Raw genomic sequence first — 24,262 nt, 5'->3', positions numbered from 1 at the left:
GACAATTTGGGCTCTGCTCGTGCTGGACTCTGACCCTGTAAGTAAACACTGAGCATTCCTCAGAAACCTTGTAAAATGGGTTCTGTTTGTCAGGAAGAGCCATTATCTTATCTGCTTTTAACAGTCCCCAACCTCCGGAGAGGGCCTCTAGTTCTCTGTCAACTTGAAAAACCATCCAACAGGTCAGAATTCTGTGTTTGTTCCCGGGCGGTTCCTGCTAACCTGCCCTCCTCTCAGACACCTGTTTTCTTCATAACCCTCCAGATTTCTCTGTCCTGCCTCTCTCTGCTTTTCCTTTGAGAGGTAGCCTTGGCAGTTTGGAATAAACTTTTCTATTCCACTCATGGAGCAGACACTCCGGCCGTTTCTTTGCTGTGCCTTGGCACGCTCCATTTACACCATAAGAGCTGCGTTATTTCCATTATTCTATTTAAAAGCAGGAATGGGAGTGAAGTGAGGTGTGTGTGTGTGTGTGTGTGTGTGTGTGTGGTGTGTGTGTGGCACTTTACTCACTGCACTCTCGAGAGGCAGAGGCAGGTTGATCTCTGAATTTGAGGCCATTCAGGTCTACAGAGTGAGTTCCAGGATGGCCAAGGCTACACAGAGTAACCCTGACTCAAACAAACAAACAAATAACTTAATTAATTACATAAAAGCATCTGCAGAGAGACTGAGGTATAGAGAGAGGGCTGGACAGACCTTAGGTGGGACCGTGTTTACTCATTGGGAGGGGGCATCTTGTCACATACCTGTGTGCAGATGCCCAAAATGCTCAGAGAAAGAAATGGAATGCAACAGTTGACAGGGACGGAAACAGCTCCTGTAATCTGCATGGGAAGTGTAGTCTTTTAGGAGGAGCCTCAGTGTCCACTCAAGTGTCAGACATAATTTAGGAGAGGAAGTAGTCCATTGTGTTTCCCCAAACGCATTTTGCTTGAGGTGTTTTTCCTTTTCCTGAGCGACGGGTGTTTTTTGTTTGTTTGTTTGTTTGTTTTTTTGTTTTTTTGTTTTTGTTTTTGTTTTTTTTTGATCCATTCCTTTTCATTAGAAAAATTCCTTTCCAGGCCTGCCAGAAAATGTGCCATCTTCGATGATTGTCTGTCGAAGGCCTTGCCCCCTTTCTCTTACTGACTTCCACCTCATCATTTAGGGTTTACTGTGATGTGTCTCATGGATTTCTTTGGGTTTATCCTGTTTGGGGTTTGTGGAGTTTTTTTAAAAGAGGTTTTACTTTTAAGTGTGTGTGTGCGTGTGTGTGTGTGTGTGTATGCGCGCGCGCGCGCGCGTGTGTGTGTGTGCCCGCACGTGTGTGTGTGTGTGTGTGTGAATGTATGTGCATGTGTGATTGCGAGTTCTGGTACCCTCAGAGGCTAGAGGTGTTGGATCCCCCAGGAGCTGGAGTTCCAGGCAACTGGTGCCGCTGGGTGAGGGTGTTAAGAGGTGAACTCAGTCTTCCATGAGAGCAGCCCCACGCTCTTCACTGCTGCGCCAGCCTACACAGCCATAAGCTGGCACTGTTTAGCTTTTCTTCTTCTTCTTCTTCTTCTTCTTCTTCTTCTTCTTCTTCTTCTTCTTCTTCTTCTTCTTCTTCTTCTTCTTCTTCTTCTTCTTCTTCTTCTTCTTCTTCTTCTTCTTCTTCTTCTTCTTCTTCTTCTTCTTCTTCTTCTTCTTCTACCACCAAACTGGGAAGTTTACAGTCAGTATTTTTTCAGCTGCTTTTCCGTTTCAACCTTTCATCCTTTCTCTGAACTCCAGTGACAGGGACGTCAGCTCTTTGATCACAGTCCCTTGGGTCTCTAAGACTTTTATCTTTGTCCATTTTCTTTTAAAGTCTCTTTTCTTTCTGTTTTGAGTCAGGTGATTGTGTACTTCCATTTCTCAAATGTCCTTGTGAGACTGTTTTCCTCTAGTAGTTTGGCGAAAGATCGATCTTCTCCCCTCCCCTCTCTCTCTTTTCCTCTCTCCTCCTGGCTTTCTTCCCCTTCCCCCTCTCCCTCCCCCCTCCCTTTCTCGTGCATCTGGTTGCTTGTATTCATAGACTGTCGTCTTCTCAGGCACCTGCTCTGGAAAACATGAGGTAAAAAGAAAAGTCAGGGAGCTGGACATGATGACACACGCCTTTAATCACAGTACTTGTGAGGTAGCAGCAGGTGGGTCTCTGAGTTTGGGGCCAGTCTGGCCTATGTAGCAAGTTCCAGGTCAGCCAAGGCTATTTACTGAGGCTCTTTGCCTAAATATCTAAAATACTTATTAAAAAAAAAAGCAGCCCACGTTTCCCAGGGCCCCTTAGTCATGGCTCCTTCTCTTTCTTTTTTCCTTCTGGAGTCTCCTCACAATTTATGTGCTATAGTCAAGGTTTCCAGCTGTACTGCTGAGGAAGAAGAGGGAGAGTCTTGCCTATCCCACGCTCCTACAAACAGAAGTCTACTTCTATCTAATTGAACTTTACAGTCTGGGCTTATGTTATTGATTTCCACAAACGCCATTTTTCCTTCATTTTTGTTTTCATTTTCTCACTATGTAGTCCGGGCTGACCTAGCTGGCTATCCTCCTGCCTCTACCTCCACAGGGCTGGGCTTACAACTGAATCTTGCTTTCTACCTGTTTCTGTTTCCTGGCACCCAGCTCTTGTCCCAGGGAGGTGGTGCCTCCTCCTGCCTTTCTGGTGCTTACTCTGCAGTTAGAGTATGTCTTAGTCACTATTCTATTGCTGTGAAGAGACACCATGACCAAGGTAACTAATTTATAGAAGAAAGCACTTAACTGGAGGCTTGCTTACAGGTTCAGAGGGTTATCCCATAATCATTAGGTCAGGAAGCATGGTGACAGGCAGGCATGGCACTGGAGCAATAGTTGAGAGCTTAAATCTGATTGAAAGTGGTAGGCAAAGATAAAGCCTGGGCCTGGTGTCACACTTCCTCTAACAAGGCCACACCTCTTAATCCTTCCCAAACCATTCTACTAACTGGAACCGAATATTCGAATATATGAGCCTGTGGGACTGTCCTCATTCAAACCACCACAGTGTGTTAAGGGATGTTTTCTTGCTCCTACATTGATTTGTTTCTTTTGTAGTTTTTTTTATACCATGTTTAAATTGTCTTTTAATTTTTTAGGTTAATTTTAGCAAAATTAAGAGGAAAGCACAGAGTTACAGTATTACTGACTCCCCCACGCCTCCACAGCATTGTACACTGTCAGCCTCCTGCAGCAAAAGTAGTGGGTTAGTTTCAACTCAAGCACCCACAGTCTGTAGTTTGCATTAGCAATCATTCTTGGTATTAATCAGGGTTCTCTACAGTAACAGTGTTAGAAGGAGGCAGCGCATCCCAGACAAATCACGCCATGCAGCAGTCTCACATGGGAGGTTTATTGGGTGGTAGGGGACAGAGGCAGCTTCTCGGGGAGGGAGGAGAGAAGAGGAAGTGCGGACAGGAGGAATGGGCCTTTGATCAGGCCGGTGATGCCCGTGATGTCTGTGTGAAGGAAATTGCATCAGGGGTTGCCCGTCTGTGTTCTGGAGGCTATCCTCGGAGGTCTCTGGCCTGGCTACGTGGCAGTGTTCGCGCAAAGGGGAAAGGGCTCAAGTGGAGAGGGGAATTGCCTGCACCGCCTCCCTGCTGCTGTTGCTGCTGCTGCTCCAAGATCTGTGCTGGCTTCACTGAGCTGAGCCAGACTGGTCCGGGCTGAGCTGGTGGAGGGCTGGATAGCCATCGAGGGGAGTACGGGAGCTTCTGGTGGCGAAAGCTTCAGGAAGCATTTCTCTTTCCAGGCAGTGTTACAGTTCTTTTGACAGATGCTCTCAGACGACAGAGTAATTCTCACACACCTTTATTCCTTCTGGATAGGATCTTTATACACAGTGTGTTGGGATCTGACAGTAGGTGTTTCCTATTGGCTTGGTCTGAGATGTTAGGGATGCCTCATCTACATGTGGGAGGGCTGGGGGGTGGAGGGGGGGAGGAAGTCCCTAGGTGACTGATGGCCACAAATCTCTCTATGGGGGGGCCTGCGGCTATGTGACAGGGGCCTGGTGCCGGAGTGGGCGAAGCTCCTACCATCCCTTCATGGTCCCTGGGGCTTCTAACCTTAGCTCAACCTTACCAGGCTTCCTCTCACAGTCACTGCCCCACAAGGGGTCATGGAGCATAAGTTGCCACATCCAGCGATTATTGCTTAAATTGAAGAGTTCTTTGTGTACTTTAAATATAGCATTCATTACATTCAAATGCATCTTTTGCAAATATTTCTCCTGGCAAGTGACTTACATTCTCTTGACAGCACTGCGGAATCCCTGGTTGTCTGATATGTTTTGCTCTTTCTGAGTCAGGATCTACTGTGTAGACCGCTCTCTTAAAAATAAATTTAAGGGGTTGGGGATTTAGCTCAGTGGTAGAGTGCTTGTCTAGCAAGTGCAAGGCCCTGGGTTCGGTCCTCAGCTCCGGAAAAAAAAAATTTAAGGGCTGGAGAGATGGCTCTGCAGTTAAGAGCACTGACTGCTCTTCCAGAGGTCCTGAACTCAATTCCCAGCAACCACATGGTGGCTCACAGCCGTCTGTAATGGGAGCTGATGCCCTCTTCTGCTGTGTCTGAAGACAGTTACAGTGTACTCATATACATAAAAATAATACAAATCTTAGAAAACAAAATCAGTTCACCTAGTACACCTCACATCATTATAAAAAAAAAGGGGGGGGGGCTAGAGAGCTGGCTCAGTGGTTTAGAGCACTGACTGCTCTTTTTAGAGGCCCTGAGCTCAACTCCCAGCAACCACATGGTGGCTCGAAACTGTCTGTAATGGGATCTGATGCCCTCTCCTGGTGTGTCTGAGGTAGCTATAGTGTACTCACATAAATAAATCTTTTAAAAGTTTTATATTATTATTTTATATATATGGACGTTTTGCCTGTGTTTATACCAGTGCCCTGCACCCATTCCTGGTGCCTGTGGAGGCCAGAAGAGAGCACTGGATCCCCTGAACTGGGGTTAAGCAGTTGTGAGTCCCTGCGCTGTGCTCTCTCCAGCCCCATTTCATTTACTCGTGTTTGCCTAGTTCCCAAGTGGAGGACAAATCTTTTCTCATAAGCAGATAAAGAGTCTTCTTCTGTTTTCTTTCAAGATTGTTTTCCTGAAGTTTGGATATAAATTTCCGTATTTTTTAAGAACCTTTTTTTTTTTTTTTCCTTTTTCTGGTTGGCAGTCCCTGAGCTTCTTGGATTTGGATCTTTTGGTGCAGAAGTTCTTCCTTATTCTTATTTAAGATGGTTTAGTTTGTTCTTCCCCTGTGCTGATAGCCCTGTGCGCACACACTACAGCTTCTGTAGTGGACCCATAGGACCTTCTATAGTTTATTTCCTATGTGTCCTTGGCACCTCTCCTCCCCCACACTTCCCTCTCTTTCAAGTTTGGGAGGTTTCTATCGCCTCATGTAGCTCAGGCTGGTCTAGCACTCAGTGTGTACCTGAAGATGAATGTGAACTCCTTCCTAGTCCTCCAACCTCCTCCTCTGGCATTATAGACGTGCCCCACCATGCCATGTACCAGCTACTAATGTGCGTCAAAACCATTCTTCATCTCTGTTACAGTGTGTTTTTTTTAAACATTTATTTTATCTTTGTTATTTTAAATGTGTGAGTGTGCGTGGGTGCTACGGGCATGTGAGTGCCCGTGCAAATCAGAGGCTTCGGGTTCCCTTGGCGCTGAGGTTGTGATCTGTCTGGTATGAGTGCTGAGAACCGAACCTGGGTCCTCTGCAGGGGAAGTGTGTGTTCTTAAACCACTGAGCCGTTTCTGCAGCCTTCGTTACAGTGTTGCTGCTGTTTTTAAGTGTCTGTCTGCTTAGGGCATTTATCTAACATCCTTCTGCCTTTTCCACTCAAGTCCTTATTGCAGTAATCATAGATGTGAAATATGTCATATTAATCGTGTGTGTATGTGTGTGCGCGCGCGCGCACGCAATGACAGCGCAAGTGTTTGCAAAAGGGTCTCTCTGTGTGGCCTAGGCTGGTCTCCAGTTCTCTATTCTCTGTTTCCCTAGTGCTGAGATCACAGATGTGCATCACCACGCCCAGTTCCACAATGTGTTTTTTTTTTTTTTTTTTTTTTTTTTTGGTTCTTTTTTTCGGAGCTGGGGATCGAACCCAGGGCCTTGCGCTCACAATGTGTTTTTAAGTCCTGGTCTGGTCATTGCAACCTTCCTGCCGTGTCCGACTCAGATGCTCCCTTCGGTCTCTTCAGGCTTTTCACCTCTCAGCCTTGGAGGGGTTTTGGAAGTCAGGTCTGATGAAGCAGGTAGAAGGAGCTGCGCTTGAAGACCTTTAACAGCACAGCTTCAGTGTGGGGGGAGAGGAAGATTCTGAATTCTCATGATTGCTTCTCTGGTCCTTACTGTGAGCCTGTGCCTTAGGTTGTGAATCCACAAGCCAGCTTCAACTTTCTCCTCTAATTTAGAGGAACGGGATGACTGCAGGAAGCTATTGTTGAGGTTTTCCCTTACCCTGGGTCAGTTCAATCTGGGTTCCGATTGGACTCTGATCGACTAGGTGGTGATAAAATGGTTTCTCTTGGAGGCAGAATGCTCTGGCGTATTTCGCAGAGACAGAGCTTCCAATCCTACACGCCCACACGTACACCAGAACACTTTTCTCCAGTCATTACTGTGAGAACATGGTCGCCTTAGAGCTACCAAAGCGTGGGTGTGCCCCTCCTAGACCTGTTCCCTGGATCCCTTCTCTGATCTGTCCACACTGTCCCGCAGCACGTTGACAACTACTTCCAGGCGGCCTACCCTTATGCTGCTTGCTGTGGAAGCTTCTTCGGGTGGGTCTCGCAGCAGCGGTTACACTGAGCATCTCTGTGTCACTCTGCCTGTCGTTTTGTTATTTTTTTTGCATTTTCCGGTGGTGCTGGGGAGTAAAGCCAAGGCCTTGCTCATGTTAGGCAAGCACTGCTTCCCTGAGCCCCATTCTCAGCCGTGTCTGTCCTGTGTGTAGCATTGTGACCTCAGTTCTGTGACAGATTTGGGAAGGATGGTTTGTGTTCACTTCGTTCCGTCTTACTTACTAAGCTGGAGTAAGTTCACACTTCTTGGAGGCTGGGCTGGAAACCTTTGGTTCCTTGTTCTGCTTTAAGTTATTGCCTATGTGTTGGCACAAGGGTGCTGCTTGGGAAACAACTCTGGAAGGGAGTGACTCAGTGGTGAAGCACTTGCTTTGATTGTTTGAAGCCTTAGGATGCACACGTGCACACACTCGCACACACATAGACACAGACACACTCTCACATGCATGCATAATACTTTCTTATGCACACACACACACACACTCTCTCTCTCACATGTACACACTCTCTTACATGAGCACACTCTCTCATATGCACACACACTCTCTTACATGCACACACAAACATTCATGCATACACATCTCTCGCATGCACATACACTCTCACACACACTCATATGCACACACAGTCTTTCACATGTACACACAAACAGTCATGTATACACTCTCTCACATGCACACACACTCTTATGCAATACACTCTCATGTGCACACAGACAAACATACTCTCACATGAACACACACACTCTCTTACACATATACACAGTCTCTCTTACATGCATATCCACATGCACACTCTCACATGAGTACATACTCTCTTATGCACACACACTCACATTCTCACATGCACACACTCTCAGATGCACACACTCTCTCTCATGCACACACACTCTCACATGCACATATACATTCTCACATACACACATACACTCTCACATGTACACACACACATGCTTTCTCACATGCACAACATTATTATGCACACACATTCTCATGTGCACACGTCCATGTGCACACATGCACACATACATGAACACACCAATATCCAGACTCCCCACACTTATTTTTAGTCACAAGCCAACCAGCTGGTGCTGTTTCTGCTTTTTGAGTCCCTGGTGTCTTTCCTGTGTACAAAGCTGGTGGTCTGTTGGGGCTGACTGATCTTTTATGGCCTCAGTCAGGCGGACCTCGCTGTCTTTCCTCTAGGAGGTCTCTTCCTCTAGCAGGCAGCTCAGCTGTTCCCTGGAGGCCTGGGCAGGGCTTAGCAACACAGCAGAAAAGCTCAGGCTCTTTGGATCAGACCTTGGATCAGAATGGCAGAGTCGCTTATCCTGGGCTTGTCAGTCAAGGTGTGCTACAGGAATAGTTTGGATTCTAGGGGTGACCTCCGCACTATGACACACGGGTTAATGGATGGATTGTAAGGAAGAAGGAAGAAAGGGTTTGCTCTGCCTTCAGGGTCCTGACTAGAGCTTTAGGGCTGGGTGGGGAACAAAAGGTATGCAATTAAGCAGTCCTGGTCAAGGTGCAGAACTGCAGGCCATGGTCTCCTCCCACCCCTGATTGTAGCATCGCCTTCACAGATGATTGTCCTCCCTTAGAGGGTCTGTCCCTTGAGAAGCCTCACCTGTTCCTGGAATCCAGGCTGATTACAGGTCCAGAATAGCCTGTAATCTTCACCACTTCGCTCCTTCATTCTTTTAGGTTCAAGTGAAAAATCAATGTATTTTAGCCAACGTGGATTATCATCATCATCATCATCATCATCATCATCATCATCATCATCATCATCATCATCATTGTTAATGTGTACATGTCTGTATGTCTGTATGAGTGCATGTGCCTGAGGTTAGGGGCATCCCTTGGAGCTGGAGTAACAAGCAGTTGCAAGCTGCCTGATATGAACACTGGAAACTGAATCTCTCTGCCATGCTGTCTTTGTCCTGATATTACCTCCAAAAACCTTGGCTGAAATCCTCTCCCAGAGCTGGTGAGGTGTTTTAGTGGGTAAAAGTGCTTGCTACCAAACCTGACAACTTGAGTTTGACTTTAGGGACCCCACAGAATGAAAGGACAGACGAATGGAGGGACACGCGTGCACACACACACACACACACACACACGCACACACACGCACACGCACACACATATACACACACGCATACACACATGCACACACACGCATACACACATACACACACATACACACATGCACACACACATGCACAGACACATACACATGTACACACACACGCACACACATATACTCACACACACACATACACACATATACACATGCACACACACATATACACACACGCACACACACACGCATACACACATGCACACACACGCATACACACACATACACACATGCACACACACATACACATGTACACACATACACATGTACACACACACGCACACACAATAATAAATAAATAATAAAATTTTAAAAGTCAGATGTAGGGGCTGGGGATTTAGCTCAGTGGTAGAGCGCTTACCTAGGAAGCACAAGGCCCTGGGTTCGGTCCCCAGCTCTGAAAAAAAGAACCAAAAAAAAAAAAAAAAGGTCAGATGTAATGGTGCATGCCTTCTGTCCTAGTACTTGGGGGGTAGAGGCAGGAGGATTTGTTGTGTATTTCAGGCCAGCCGGGGCCTCACTATGTAGCCTTGATTGTTCTGCAACTCACTACTAGACCAAGCTGGTTTTGAACTCACAGAGATCTGCCTGTTTCTGTCTCCCAAGTGTTGGGATTAAAGATTTTTGCTCTTTTTTTTTTTTTTTTTTTGGTTCTTTTTTTTGGAGCTGGGGACTGAACCCAGGGCCTTGCGCTTCCTAGGTAAGCGCTCTACCACTGAGCTAAATCTCCAGCCCGCTCCTCTTTCTTTATCTCTGCACCCCACCCCCTTAAGGTGATGTCATCAGTTGCTATGAATTTAGAGACTGAATTTGGTCTAGTGATGACCAACTGTGTAACTTTCCTGCAGTTGACTGCCTGACTGCTCTGTTGGTAACCTGCCAAGTGCTAGGTTCAGGAAGGGTACCACCATGTCTGGAACTAATTGAGCAAAGATTGACTGAGCACCGTGATGTTGCAAACAGTGGGACTACAAGGAGAAAAGGCAGCGTAGCCTTGGGCATGACATGAGCACACTGCAGTTCTGAGTGTGGCCCAGGACACCAGAGGACTTGCTAGGGGAAGAGCACATGCCTGGCACGCACTGGCCCTCGGTTCCATTCTCAGCACTGTTAAAAAAAAGGAGCTGGGTGTAGTGTGCCTTTAATCCCAGCAGCAGGCAGGAGGCAGAGGTAGGCAGATCTCTATGACTTCGAGGTCAGCTTGGTCTATACCGGCCTCAGCTTTCCAAGTAGTGGGATTAGAGTCCATCACCATGACCACATGGGCTTCTGAAATTACTACCTCCAATTTGCAGAAGAAACTGGGGCCCAGTTATTAAGGTCACAGCAGTTATCTGATGGTTCTCAAATCTTTCCTGTCCCACAGTGGCCCATGCTGACATTGGTCAGGAGACTTCCTGTCTGTTGCTGTTTTAAGTCTCTTCTGGTTATCCTTTGCTGAAGCGATGGAATTTCAGGCCAGTCAATGCTACCTAAAGACCTTTTCTCCACCAACCAACCAACCAACCAACCAACCAACCAACCAACCAACCAAAAATCAGTAGGTGGTAAGGGCTATGACAAGGCTAAATGAAACCAGAAGCATAAGAAGCAGGTTAGTGACCATCTGTGTGTGTGTCTGTGTGTGTGTCTGTGTGTGTGTGTGTGGTGTGTGTGTCTGTGTGTGTGTGTGTGTGTGTGTGTGGTGTGTGTGTCTGTGTCTGTGTGTGTGTGTGTCTGTGTCTGTGTGTCTGTGTGTCTGTGTGTGTGGTGGGGGCAGCTGCTGTGTTGCCTCCCTGAAGAAGGAGATTTTGGTTGGGATCAGAATGGAAGGCAAGTGGTAGTACCTGTATGGAGACTGAGAACCCTGAAGTCTAAGCAGAGCCAGAGCCTCGTTTAGATGCCCTGAAGGGAAAGAGCAGGGCAGCTCCCCAAAGTGATGGGTGCCCCAGAGCACGGTTCCTGTTTTTCTCTGGTGTGCATCTTTGAGTTATAAGATACTCAAGAGCTGCTCACCAACTCTAAGAACCATCAGTGAACCTCACATTTCTCTACTGGAATGTTCTAGTTAGAGGAGTTTCCTCTCTGGGTTAGAAAACATTTTAAAAGGTCAAGTAACATATAAAGGCAGACCTATCAGAATCACACCAGACTTTTCGCCAGAAACTATGAAGGCCAGAAGATCCTGGACAGATGTCATACAGACCCTAAGAGAACACAAATGCCAGCCCAGGTTACTGTATCCTGCAAAACTCTCAATTACCATAGATGGAGAAACCAAGATATTCCATGACAAAACCAAATTTACACAATATCTTTCTACAAATCCAGCACTACAAAGGATAATAAATGGTAAAGCCCAACATAAGGAGGCAAGCTATACCCTAGAAGAAGCAAGAAACTAATCATCTTGGCAACAAAACAAAGAGAAGAAAAGCACACAAACATAACCTCACATCCAAATATGAATATAACGGGAAGCAATAATCACTATTCCTTAATATCTCTCAACATCAATGGCCTCAACTCCCCAATAAAAAGACATAGATTAACAAACTGGATACGCAATGAGGACCCTGCATTCTGCTGTCTACAGGAAACACACCTCAGAGACAAAGACAGACACTACGTCAGAGTGAAAGGCTGGAAAACAACTTTCCAAGCAAATGGTCAGAAGAAGCAAGCTGGAGTAGCCATTCTAATATCAAATAAAATCAATTTTCAATTAAAAGTCATCAAAAAAGATAAGGAAGGACACTTCATATTCATCAAAGGAAAAATCCACCAAGATGAACTCTCAATCCTCATCTTCGGTTGGTTTATATACAAGTGTGCAGTTGGGGATTTAGCTCAGTGGTAGAGCGCTTGCCTAGGAAGCGCAAGGCCCTGGGTTCGGTCCCCAGCTCCGAAAAAAAGAACCAAAAAAAAAAAAAAAAAAAACAAGTGTGCAATTTCTAGGCTTGAAAGTAAAATGATGCTATCTGGTGCTGGATAGAGGAGCCTTATTTTTTATTATGGCAGCTTGCTATTTTTGTAACATGGTGATTTGGTTGAACACAATAAAGTACAGTAGTAACTGATCTCCCCTTCTTCCTGGATGAGTGAGGAGATGATTAAATGTTGATGTCAGCATCCTTGAGCATATTCAGATGAGCTTCTGCTTCTGTTGAAAAGGATGCTGTGTTTGTGGTCCGAAGCTTTGAAGCACTACTTGGCATCTCCTTCCTTGGAGGTCTCACTGTTTAAACATAACAGATTTGATAGCTTGTTGGTAAGGTGAGGTCCAGCTTGTCTCCACTAGATCATCTTCATGTGAATCCGGTGGTTATACGGTTTTGTTCTAGGGATATTTCATTTTTTTAATAACGGTTTTAGCTGACATTCATGGAGAGAATGAATCCTTAGAACTGTGCCACTAGTGAAAGGAAATCCTGTCTAGAGTATGTTTCTTTACAAAGCTGTGTCACACCATCCTTTGGGCCCTCTGCTGGAAAAGTAGAATCAAGTCTCAAATAATGCCTTTTAAATTGTATCCTCTAGTATTATAGATGTAGGACAGTACTGTATCATACCTCTGTGGATGTAAAATAGCTTGTACCTGCTTTATGATACGTAGTAGTGACCGTGCTAGTAGTAGTGACAGAGCTGTTTTTAATGATGTTGCTCAGAATGTTTTCTTTCCAGATGATGATTGAGAAGCTAATTTAAAAAAAAAAATGGTGCCAGGTACACAAGAGTAACAGAACTGTGCTGTTTTCTCGGGTTTTGTTTTTTTACTTTTTTTTTTTTTTAATGGAGTGTGCTGGATGTCTCTACAGTTTTGTTCAGATGACTGCAGAACCTGGAAAAGCTGTTGCTGCTGTTGCTGCATAACACACTGCTATTATTGGTCTTTTTATATAAATATAAATATATATATATACAGATATATAATTTTAATTTTTTGAAACTTTAGCTGTGCTGTCAACTTTGGAAAAAAGTATCCCCGTTTACTGTGTTGAGTTGGCACTGTACAGAAATTAACAGCCATATTGGTCTAGAAATGTTGAACTTAAGTTTTTTCCATTTGTACAGGGGTAACACACTGTATTAAATATGTAAGGTCTTATCTACGTGGGTTTGATTACAAAAACTAATAAAGTATTCTCTAAATTTAAAAAAAAAGAAGCTATAAAAGGAAAAAAAAAAAAAAAAAAAAAGAAGAGGACCAAGGCCTGGTTCCCAGCATCCTCATTGCAAGGTTCACAGCTGCTTCTAACTCCAGCTCTAGGGGACGAGACACTTCTAGTCTCTGAGGGTGCCTCGCACTCCCACACATACTAAAAATAAATATTAAAAAAAAGAAAAAGCGGGCTGGAGAGATGGCTCAGTGGTTAAGAGCACCTGACTGCTCTTCCAGAGATCCTGAGTTCAATTCCCAGCAACCACATGGTGGCTCACAACCATCTGTAAAGAGATCCGATGCCCTCTTCTGGTGTATCTGAAGACAGCTATGGTGTACTTATATATAATAAATGAATAAATCTTTAAAAAAAAGAAATGTAGATTTACAATTCATGCTATTACCTTGACTTAATTTCCTATCAACAAAGCAAAAAGGCAAAAATAAATCAGGAAGTTAATCAGGCCAGGTGTGGTGGCTCAGACCTATACATAGGAGTTTGAGGCAGGAGGATCATGACCAGTTCAAAGTGAGTTTCAGGGCAGTCTGGGCTACAAAGTCAGATCCTATCCCCCAAACAGGGTTCCAGGGGTGGGTCAGAAGGCAGAGCCCTACCACTTAGGCATGGAGACCAGAGCCTAGATTTCATTCTAGTGCCTGCATAGAGGCCAAGTGTGAGGCAGAAATGTCTCTGCCCGGGGTTGGAGATTTAGCTCAGTGGTAGAGCGCTTGCCTAGCAAGCACAAGGCCCTGGGTTCGGTCCCCAGCTCTGGGGGGAAAAAAAAAGGTGGAGAAAAGGCTGGAGAGACGGCTCAGTGGTTAAGAGCACTGACTGCTCTTCCAGAGATCCTGAGTTCAATTCCCAGCAACCACATGGTGGCTCACAACCATCTGTAAAGAGATCCGATGCTCGCTTCCGGTTTATCTGAAGACAGGTACAGTGTACTTATATATAATAAAATGAATAAATCTTTAAAAATAATTTAAAAAGAAAAAGAAAAGAAAAAAACATTTTAAATTTTTTAAAAATTAATTTTCTGGTTCTGAGGATAAAACCTAGAGTCTTAAGCACACTAGGCAAGTGCTCTAACTTTGAACTCCATCGCCAGACACTTTAATTATTTCGTGAACAAGAATTGGGGCTTTTAGGACAAGATACAGGCATGTGTCAAAGGCTCCCACCATAGGTAAAGTCCAAATCACAACCCCAACCTCTGCGTGAAGGCTGATGGTTTCCAGTGGCTACAGGTCTTGTTTGAGCTTGGCGCACCCCACCCTACCCCCACCCACTACTCTCATTGCTTGTTTTATTTCCTGGAGGCTGGAAAGGAAGGCTGAGACAGGAGCTCAAGGCTGACGGCTGGCACCCATGCACCTCCTAGCAATGTGGGCAGGGCCATGTGATACTGCTTCATAACTTCCCAGCTGGAAACTGCAGCAACGAGGTCAATAAAACCTTCTGCACTTCCCTAGGGATTGAAACCCATTGAGCTTTCTAATGAGGTAAAAAGAACCTTTCCTTAAATAGGGGAACCACTCCTTAATTTGACTAGAAACAGTGAGCAATTCCGTTGTTTTGAACAGTAACAAATTCACATCTTTCTAAAATTAAAACAAAACAAAGCAACCACAGGGCAGTGTAGCAAACAGACTTCCCAAGCCAGGAGTGTTGATAGCCACCTGGAATCCTTACATACAGAGCCCAAGGCAGAAGAATGACAAACTTGAGACAGGCCTATGCTACACAGCAAGCATTCCCAACCTCCTGTCTTCAGTGAAAAAAGCCTTCTTTGTAGCCATCCCCCTACACTCTAGCCTTTGGTTACAACAAACCGGCCCCATGTGGCAGGTGTACCCAATTGGGGCTCCTCTGTTTCCTCCAGGGACCACCAGGCCCTCCCCAAGCATCAGAGCCTCCTAGAATGTGGGGCATAGAAGGCAGCTTACCTGCCTAACCCCAGGTATGGTACAGCCATTGGAAGACAACTTCAGGAAATGAAGCACTAAGGCCTCCGTTGTCCAGGTTCACAGAGAACACTGAAACAATGCCAAGAGCCTCAGAAATGTGAATGTAAAGCTGTCACAAAATGATGCTAAATTCCCAGATGAGTGTTCTCGAAGGACATTGGAATGTTAAGTCACGCTTACCTCAATACTCGATTATTCTTGCTCTCAAAAAGTATCTTTTATTTATCTTTTATGATTTTGTACATAAATATAGTATATCTTGATTACACTCACTCCCCAGATGCCCTTCTCATTCCCCTTGAATACCCTCCAACCCTCATGTCCCCCTCTTAAACTCACGGAGTCCCGTCAGTGCTTCCTGCTGGGATGCTGACTGATTGTGCTGGCTTGATCTTGCGCAGATCTTGTGCCGGGAGCTCATGAGCATAATGGCTGTGTACAAAGACAGTATCAAGCAGCGTCCTCTTAACGTCCAGCTCTTCCACTGTCTTGTCCCTCCTTCCTCCATGTTTCCCAGTCCCGGAAGGAAGGATTCAATACAGATATCCTATTTAGGGTTGAGCACTCACGGTCACTTAGGGCCACTTATTTTTAGCACTCTGACCAGTTATGAGTCTCTGTATAAGCTGCGGCCCACTGCAGAAAGATACTTTTTTTCACCACAGAGAACAGCACTAATCTATGGGTATAAACGTACATATTTAGAAGATATATATATGGGTTTTTTTTATGAGCATTGGGCATTGGTGTTTTGCTGGCATGTAGGTTTGTGTGAAGGTGCACATCCTCTGGATCTGGAGTTAGAGACAGTTGTGAGCTGCCATGTGGGTGCTGGGACTTGAACCCAGGTCCTCTGGGCGTCTCTCCAGCCCATAATTTACAAGTTTTAAGTGGCAGCTCAATGACTTTACTCATTCCTACACCCACATCACCCCCAGATCAGCATACAGAACACTTCCTCTTTCCAGTCTCAGGCCCTTTCCAATTGGACCTACATTCTACTGCCATCAGGTAGTCACCGTCCCTCAACTTTATTCTTTACTTTTAAATCAAAGCAACGTTTTTTGGGAGACATGGTTTCAGTATAAAACTCTGGCTGACCTTGAACTCAGAGATCTGCCTTCCTCTATGCCCAGAGTGCTAGGTTTAAAGCTGGACACCTCTATGCCTGCTCTTGAACCTTACATAAAATTAAGCCTAGAGAGTGCTCTTTTATACTTTTTCCTCCCTCCTTCCCTCCTCTCTTCCCCCTACCTCTTTCCTTTTAGCCTTGTTTGCACTGCTGGGAACCAAACTCAGGGTCATGGGCATTCTAAATAAGTATTTTATTATTTGCCACATCTGTATCCCCGTGTCTAATTTCCTTTGCTTAACATTGTGTTTTTAAGATTTAGTCATAATGTCGAGTGTCAGAGTAGCTCATTGCTTTTTGCTGCACTGGATGCCCCAGTACACTTACCCAGTCCTCTGAGAACTGCTGTCTGGTTTCTTCTGTTTTGACTGTTATCCTTGTAGCTGGGATGTATCTTTTTGCACATGTATTTTGGCACACATGAGCACTCATTTCTTCTAAAGCATATGCCCAGGAGTGGAACTGCCTGGTCTTGTGCTTGGCATCTGATTAATTTTAGAAGCATCTGCCTGTGTCTCTCCAACATCCTTACATCGACGTCATCCCTCACGACAGCCTCTGAGCTACCTCGCTCCTCAGGCCAACGGATCCTAGCGTTTTCAGAGGCTAATTTTATCCTTTCTAGTATGTGGTCAAAGTTCACAGAGTTTTCATTTACATCTAATTGTAGCCATTGACGTTGAACATCTTTTCTACACTTGTTGGCTGATGGTGATTGTCTTTGTGCAGATGCCCGTTGAATTCACATTTTACCTCTTCCTTATTATGCGTCTGAGACCTGCTAGTGAGGGGGAAATCACCTCAAAATAGCGACTCACTGATCCCAGGAGTGGGGAAGGGTCTCGGATCCCTTTCCTCAGCGCATGCTGAGGGTGAAAGGAGCTCTCTATGATTCTACCTTTCCCTGAAGCTTATTGCCTCTTCCAGAATCTAGCACATGGCCAGGCCCAAGGCAAGAACCCAGACAAAGCTAACTAAGGAGGGAGGATGATCCTTGTTTTTATTTTTAATTTTTTTGGGGGGGTGCTACTGTGAACTTTGCAACAAATGACCCAATTGGCACTTTTCTTCCACCCCTTAAACTAGACCCAGACCCAAGACCTTTCTAATTCTGGGAAGGTAGCCCAGGAGCAACTCATGAATCCAGTCCTGACTGTCATTCTGGTCCCATGGAATTCCTCTAATAATGGACTCCCCAGCCCTCAGGAATTATATTGCTATCTCAACTCCTTTTTCTTGGAACTGGAGATTTGTACTCAGAACCTGAGATCGTGTGGCCCCTGGACCTACTAGACTCTGAAGAGGCCCCAGAGACAGTCTCCCTCCCCGGCCCATGCCTCTTCAGAGCACTCACTGCCAGGCAGAATGGTTTTGGTGACCTTCACTGGCATCTTCTTTCTCTTTGTTATGGAAATTTAATGTGTCTGTCCACACGTAGGGTAAGACCATGGTCCAACTCTGTCCCCATTCGTCTCGAAAAGTCAAGGATTCACTCAGGTCAGGCATGGTAATGCACACCTGTAACCTGCACTTTGGAGGCAGAGGCAGGAGAATTACCAGTTTTAGGCCAGTATGGGCTACCTAGTGAATCCTGTGTCCAAAACCACACAAACCAGAGCAAACTCTTAACACAAAAAGGGTGTCATTCTTTAGCTGATTTCCTAAGGTCTGAATTCCAAATGTCCTTTGCAGGCTTCCGTTCTTGGTGCCTGTCTCCCTTTCCTGTCTATTGTGAGGTGAACGGCCTCCAATGCCATGTTGTTCAGATTCACGTTAGGTCCAAAGTCACCGCGCTAGCTGCCCATGGACAGAACCATGAACCAAGCGAATCCTTTCTCCTTTAAAAATATAGCACTTTAGTATTTGCTTGTATATGAATATTTGCCTGAATATCTGTGTACACACCATGTGCTTGCAGTGCCCATGGAGGCCAGAAGATGGCACCAGAGGATCTGGGACTGGAGTTACAGATGGCTGTAAACCAGTGTTGGGGACTGGGAATTGAACCCAGGTCCTCTGGAAGAACAGTCATAGCTCTTAACCACTGAGCCGTTGCTCCATTCCAAGTCTCCCCTTCTTTTAAGTTGTTTTGTCTGATATTTTGTCCAGCGATAGGAAGGTCTAATACTGGGGCCAAGCCAAGATGACGTACTCAGGACTCAGAGAAACTCTTCTTGCCCCACAGCTCCCTGGATACCTGGAGGGCCATAAGTGGTTGTGAATAATTTAGAGGGATCCATCTCCCAATCAAGTTAGCACCTCTTGCTTTCAAAACCTCATGCCAAAGGAGAAAACAGGAACACATTCCAGCGTTTTATTCAGAAGTCTTGATGTCTACTATGCTTGATGACTTGATAAAGTTCAGATATCAGTGTGGTTTTGTGTCCTAAGTTGCCTGAAAATAGATTTCCTTCCTGCACTGATGTCCTAGTAAGATCCACACATCCAGTTAAAAATCGAAGCCAGGACAAGAAAATCCTCAGTGTAAGGTTCTGGAATCTTCCTCCAAATGACGGAAGATTCATTCACTAGTCATTTCTTCACAAATATAGTGGAGGTGACTTGATTGGTCTCTCCTTGGGTGGCCCTCCTTTGGGCTAGCCCCAAGGGCTGTGCTGCTGGAGGGTTCAGACTGGTGGTGGATGCATTTCCTGGTCAAGTGTAACATCCTAGGGTTCTGTCCCACATTTTTTTCCAGTGTGGGAGATTTTCTTACAAGTTCAGGTGACAGAAAACTTCACAGGCTGATGATTGATGGCTGTTAAACCAGGATGGTTCCAAAGGTCAGTGTTTCAGTTGCGTTAGGTTGTAATTCCACATGCTACCTGAAGGTGTCTCCCTCTGACTCCAGAAAATTTTAACTTGTGAGTGACAAAGACAATTTTGTGAACTCTGGGAATTGGGTGTGGTCACACACACACACACACACACACACACACACACACACACACACACACACACACACACACCCCTTTTATCTTAGCATTTGCAGGCAGAGTCAGGAGGATCTCTGTGAGTTCAAGGCCAGCCTGGTCTACACAGTGGGTTTAAAGAAAAGCTACTTTGGGTAGTAAAGGGTATGTAAAGATCTTCAGAACAGCACTGTCAAACACAACATTTTTACAATGGTGGAAATGTTCAATTATTTACAAAAACAATAGTCGTTAGCTATGCAAGGTTGTTCAGTCATTGAAATGTGTCTAATGCTGTTGGGGATCCGAGTTTTACATTTCCCTTGTTTCCCTTCAGCGTTTACCCATGTGTAGTCAATGCTGCTGTGTTCAGTAGCCAGCCTCGTCCCCATGTTCTATTGTTTCAGCAAAGGGTAACCGGAAGAAGACATTTAAAACAGCAACGGACAGGAAGTCTCCTCATCAATATCAGAGTGGCTGACTATGGGACAGTGAAGATTTGGGGGCCACCGGATAGCTGCTGTGACCTTAGTAAGTGACCCGGCTTCCCCTGCAAATTGGGAATAGTAGTAACAACTTCAGAAGAAGTCCACTGTAGTGTGGACATGGGGATATACTCGATGAGCCCACCACTTGGCAAGCTGAGGCAGGAAAATAGTAAGTCTGAGGCCAGCCTGGGCTACATGATAAGACCCTACCTCAAACCAAATAAAACAGCTTATTTTGAAGAGCTAAGTACTACTCCCATAGTCTTTTCAAGGTCCATCAAGCAAGCAGGTTAGTCAGGGCCAGATAGGAGTCGAGATTGGTGCTATCTTCATTACCACAAGGAATCATAGAGACTCAAAGAAAACACCAGAACAGTTGTCCCCACCGCTCACCCAGAATTTTAGACAGTAGTGCTGTCTTGCCACATTTGCTCCTTGTTTTATTTCTATTGTATATATAAAGACTTTCTCTAACTCAAGTGACAGTGAATTACAGCTACAACGCCCTTGACCCCTGCAGCCGGGAGTTCGGTGTATAATTCATAAAGAGAAAATGTCACTACAGAGTCACAGTGCCGTTTCCCAGGTCTGGAAACTGACATGACTTGGCACAGTTATCTAACTGTGATTAGATGTCACTAATGGTCTTTTATTATGTCCTTCCCGTTTCTCTGCAGCATTCTGTTCTCCTGTCTCCACTCTTCAGGCCACGAAGGTCTTTTGTGTCATTGATGTTGCTGACAAACGCAGACCAGGATCTTGCATCGCGTCCCTCCGTTAGGGTCCACTGACAGTGCTTCATGATTAGCCTCAGACTGTACACCTCCTGACAATACTTAGAAAATAATGTCCCTTTTTCCTATCAGCATGGACAGGAATCAGTTTCTTAGTTTAGGAGAAGAATTTCTAATAATAAGTATTCCAGGTAAGAAGAAAAAAATCCAGAGGCATCCAAGGAGCCTGGTTTAGCTCGTATGAGCCACTGCAATGAGCTCCTTGTTTCCACGGACAGAGGAACAGGAATGGTTTGAAGGCAGAGGACTCGAAGCCGAGAGGGGGCTACAGAGAGAATAATGGCTAACTCTGGAGCCCAGAATGAGGAGAGGCCAGAAAAAGTGCTGAAGGCAACAGAGCCGGCTTTTAAATCGCTTACTTAAAAAACTCTCATTTATTTCTCTGACACTTAAAGAAAAAAGGTGCCCACTGTGAAAAATACAAAAGGAACAAAGAAGAAAATAGCAAAGGCCCGCAGTCGCTGCAGCCCTGTTAATCTCGCAGGCACATGCCTTGCCAGCCGCCAGAAAAGCTCTTTCCAAACTCCTCTTGAAGTAGGAAAGCAGGAGAAAGAGCCACGTCTTCCCTGGGGGATGGTGACGTCATACTAGCAGAAGCCAGCCCGGAGGACAGCTCGTGCTTTTTTATCCTCCTTCACTCTGACTGGGCTGTGTGTCTGTGGGCTGGGAGGGACAAGTGACCGGCACCTTGGGAAATTCAGATCTGCTGTTGTCATATTTGTGGAACTCTCAGACTTCGTCCATATGCTTGGAGCTGGGAGAGGAGCTTCCTGGCTTTTAAAGAAAAAAGGAAGGAGAATGGGCTGCAAACCCAGCCCCAATTCTTCCTCAGAAAGGGGCAGCATGCCAGGTCAGGAAGAACCCTCCCTGAGGACAGAGCTGCCGTGGGGGTGGGGGTACAGGAGGGGCCCAGGAACAGGTTCTGTCAAGTTACTGTCTTCAGAGTCTGTGCAGCCCTAGGGACAGGCCTGGGGACATCCTTGGGCCTGTGGGCTGAGTATAGGCAGCCGTAGCAAGTATGAGAGGGGGACCCGGTACCCAGAGGGGGGGTCTATCTGCTTTTTTGGCTTCAGTTCCCCCTATGGTGGGGGTCCCAGGGCAGGGCGGGTCGGGAGGCTGAGAAGCAGCCCTCCGGAACTGGGTCTGGTGGGATGGAAAATGGCGACACTTTCCAGCATGCTCACAGCACATTTAACTGTGCATGTACTATGTGGTGCTATTAAAACAACCCAGACAAACCTTCAACCAGAGGATTATCATAGCCTCTGGTGGACAAAGGAGGAAACAGCCGACAAGGTAAGCGAGATAGCATGTAGCCTGTGCCTTACTCATGTCCTCAGACACCTGGAGGTGACCTCTGACCCTGCCTCTGTGTGCTGGTGGCTTTGTATATCTCTGTGGTTGGTGTGTGTGTGTGTGTGTGTGTGTGTGTGTGTGTGTGTGTGTGTGTGTGTGTGTGTGTGTGTTCACTGGGTCTTTTAGAGTGTGAGACAACAGGACAGTAGGGGATGGTAGATAATGGATTTGTATGCTTCTTAATAATTTGTATGCTTCTTATTTTGGCTTTTTGGGACATGGTCTCACTATGTGTCTCTGGCTGTCCTGGAACTCACTGAGTAAAGCAGGCTGGCTTCCAACTCAGAGGTTCTTTTGCCTCTGTGTGCACTACCATGGCTGGCCAAGACTATATTATTTTTTAACTGTGGTAAAACATAGGACTTTAAAGTTGAGGATGTAGCTTAATGGCAGAGCCCTTGGCTAGCATACATGAGGACCTGAGTTCGATTCCTAGCATCAGACAATCACAAGCATAAAACACTGAATTTATATAGAGCCTTTACGTTGCTGAGTGTACACTACATGGTTAACTGAGTGTACCACGGGAAATAGATTTCTAGAACTTGTCACCGTGTGAAACTGAAACTCTACACACTGGAACAACTCCTCATTTCCTTCTTGCCCAGGCCCTGGTGACCACATTCTATTTTTTGCCTGTATATATTTGACCGTTTAGGAACTTTGTATTAACGGCACCCTGAAGTTTTATCCTTCTGCAATTGACATGTAGCACAGCGCCCTGAAGTCCCACCCATCTTATAGACTATAACCGAATTTTCCTTTTTTTCCCTTCTTGTTTCCAGAGATGATTTTGCCATATAGTCTAGCCTGGCTTGGAACTCACTGTGGAGTCTGGCTTTGAACTCTTGATCTTCTTGCTCCCACTTCCTGAGTGCTGGGATTGCAGGTGGGTGCCGCTCTGCCTGGTTGAATTTCAGTCTGTTTGTGGCTGAAAACTTCCCAGTGTTTATACATTGCCTTTACTGCCTCATCTGCTGGTGAAAATTCAGTTTTCTTTTACCTCATGGCCATTGTGGCTGTTGCTGCAATAAACACAAACATGCAGGTTGTCTTTTCAAGAGTCATTTTCAGTCGTTTGGGTCTATCCCTGTTTCTTAGTCTGCTTGGGCAGCTACAACACAAAACCTTGGACTAGGTAATTTTTTTTAAAGATTTATTTATTTATTTATTTATTTATTTATTTATTTATTTATTTATTATATGTAAGTACACTGTTGCTGTCTTCAGACACACCAGAAGAGGGCATCAGATCCCATTACAGATGGTTGTGAGCCACCATGTGGTTGCTGGGAATTGAACTCAGGACCTCTGGAAGAGCAGTCAGTGCTCTTAATCACTGAGTCATCTCTCCAGCCCCTTAAGTTTTTTTTTTAAATTAGAAAAAAGTTATCCGGAAAAAAAAGGGGGGGGTTGGGGATTTAGCTCAGTGGTAGAGCGCTTGCCTAGGAAGCGCAAGGCCCTGGGTTCGGTCCCCAGCTCCGGAAAAAAAGAAAAAAAAAAAAAAAGAAAAAAGTTATATCTCAGTCTAGTGGTATATGTCTTCAGACCCAGCACTCAGGTAGCAGAGGAAGGCAGAGAGCTCTGTGAGTTCAAGGCTAGCTTAGTCTACATAACAAGTTCCAGGCCAGTCAGCAGTACACGGTGAGACCTTGCCTCAAACAAATGAGCAAGCAAACAAACAAAAAACAAAACAGAAAAAACAAAAAAACAAAACAAACAACAACAACAACAAAAAAACCAGAACTGGAAAGATGGCTCAGTGGTTAAGAGCACTGACTGCTCTTCCAGAGGTCCTGAGTTCAATTCCCAGCAACCACATGGTGGCTCACAACCATCTGTAATGGGATCTGATGCCCTCTTCTGTTTGCAGATATACATGATGCAAATTGAGCATTCATCTACACAAATAAATAAAAAAGATCATAAAAAACAAAAACCAAAACACACACACACACACACACACACACACAAACCCCAAAATGAAACAAAACCCAAAGACTTATTTGTTTGTTTGTTTGTGTGAATGGTGTTTTGCCTGCATGTGCACCACATGAGCACCCCAGACCCATGGAGGTCAGAAGAGGGCATTAGATTCCCTGGATCTGGGGGCTGGAGAGATGGCTCAGTGGTTAAGAGCACCGACTGCTCTTCCTGAGGTCCTGAGTTCAATTCCCAGCAACCACATGGTGGCTCACAACCATCTGTAATGGGATCTGATGCCCTCTTCTGGTGCGTCTGAAGACAGCTACAGTGTCCTCATATATAATAAAAGAAATCTTAAAAAAAAAAAAAAAAAAAAAAAAAAGAGTTCCGAAGATTCCCTGGATCTAGAGCTCCAGGCATTTGTGAGTTGCCACGTGGACGCTGGGAACTGAACTTGGGTCCTCTGTAAGAACAAGTGCTGTTAACCACTGAGCCATCGCCCCGGTCTAGACTAGGCAGTTTAAAGAATAGAACTTTACTTCCCATAGCCCGGGGCTGGGAAT

The 24,262-nt window shown here is 45.3% G+C and overlaps 1 long non-coding RNA gene across 2 annotated transcripts; it reads left to right on the top strand.

Annotated features, from left to right (window-relative positions):
* LOC103691911 (uncharacterized) lies at positions 1 to 22,834 on the top strand. Of its 2 annotated transcripts, XR_010065414.1 has the most exons (4): positions 1 to 37; positions 10,349 to 10,576; positions 19,543 to 19,666; positions 20,301 to 22,834. It is a non-coding gene; the product is annotated as an uncharacterized LOC103691911 (long non-coding RNA). The 2 variants fall into 2 exon arrangements; XR_591722.4 differs by lacking the exon at positions 1 to 37 and having other exon boundaries at positions 9,644 to 10,576.
* The last annotated feature ends 1,428 nt before the right edge of the window (positions 22,835 to 24,262 follow it).

This window comes from Rattus norvegicus, chromosome 3, assembly GCF_036323735.1.
Source record: "Rattus norvegicus strain BN/NHsdMcwi chromosome 3, GRCr8, whole genome shotgun sequence".
NCBI lineage: Eukaryota > Metazoa > Chordata > Mammalia > Rodentia > Muridae > Rattus > Rattus norvegicus.
The sequence above is the reverse complement of the archived record's forward strand: the minus strand, read 5'-3'. Positions and strand labels throughout refer to the sequence as shown.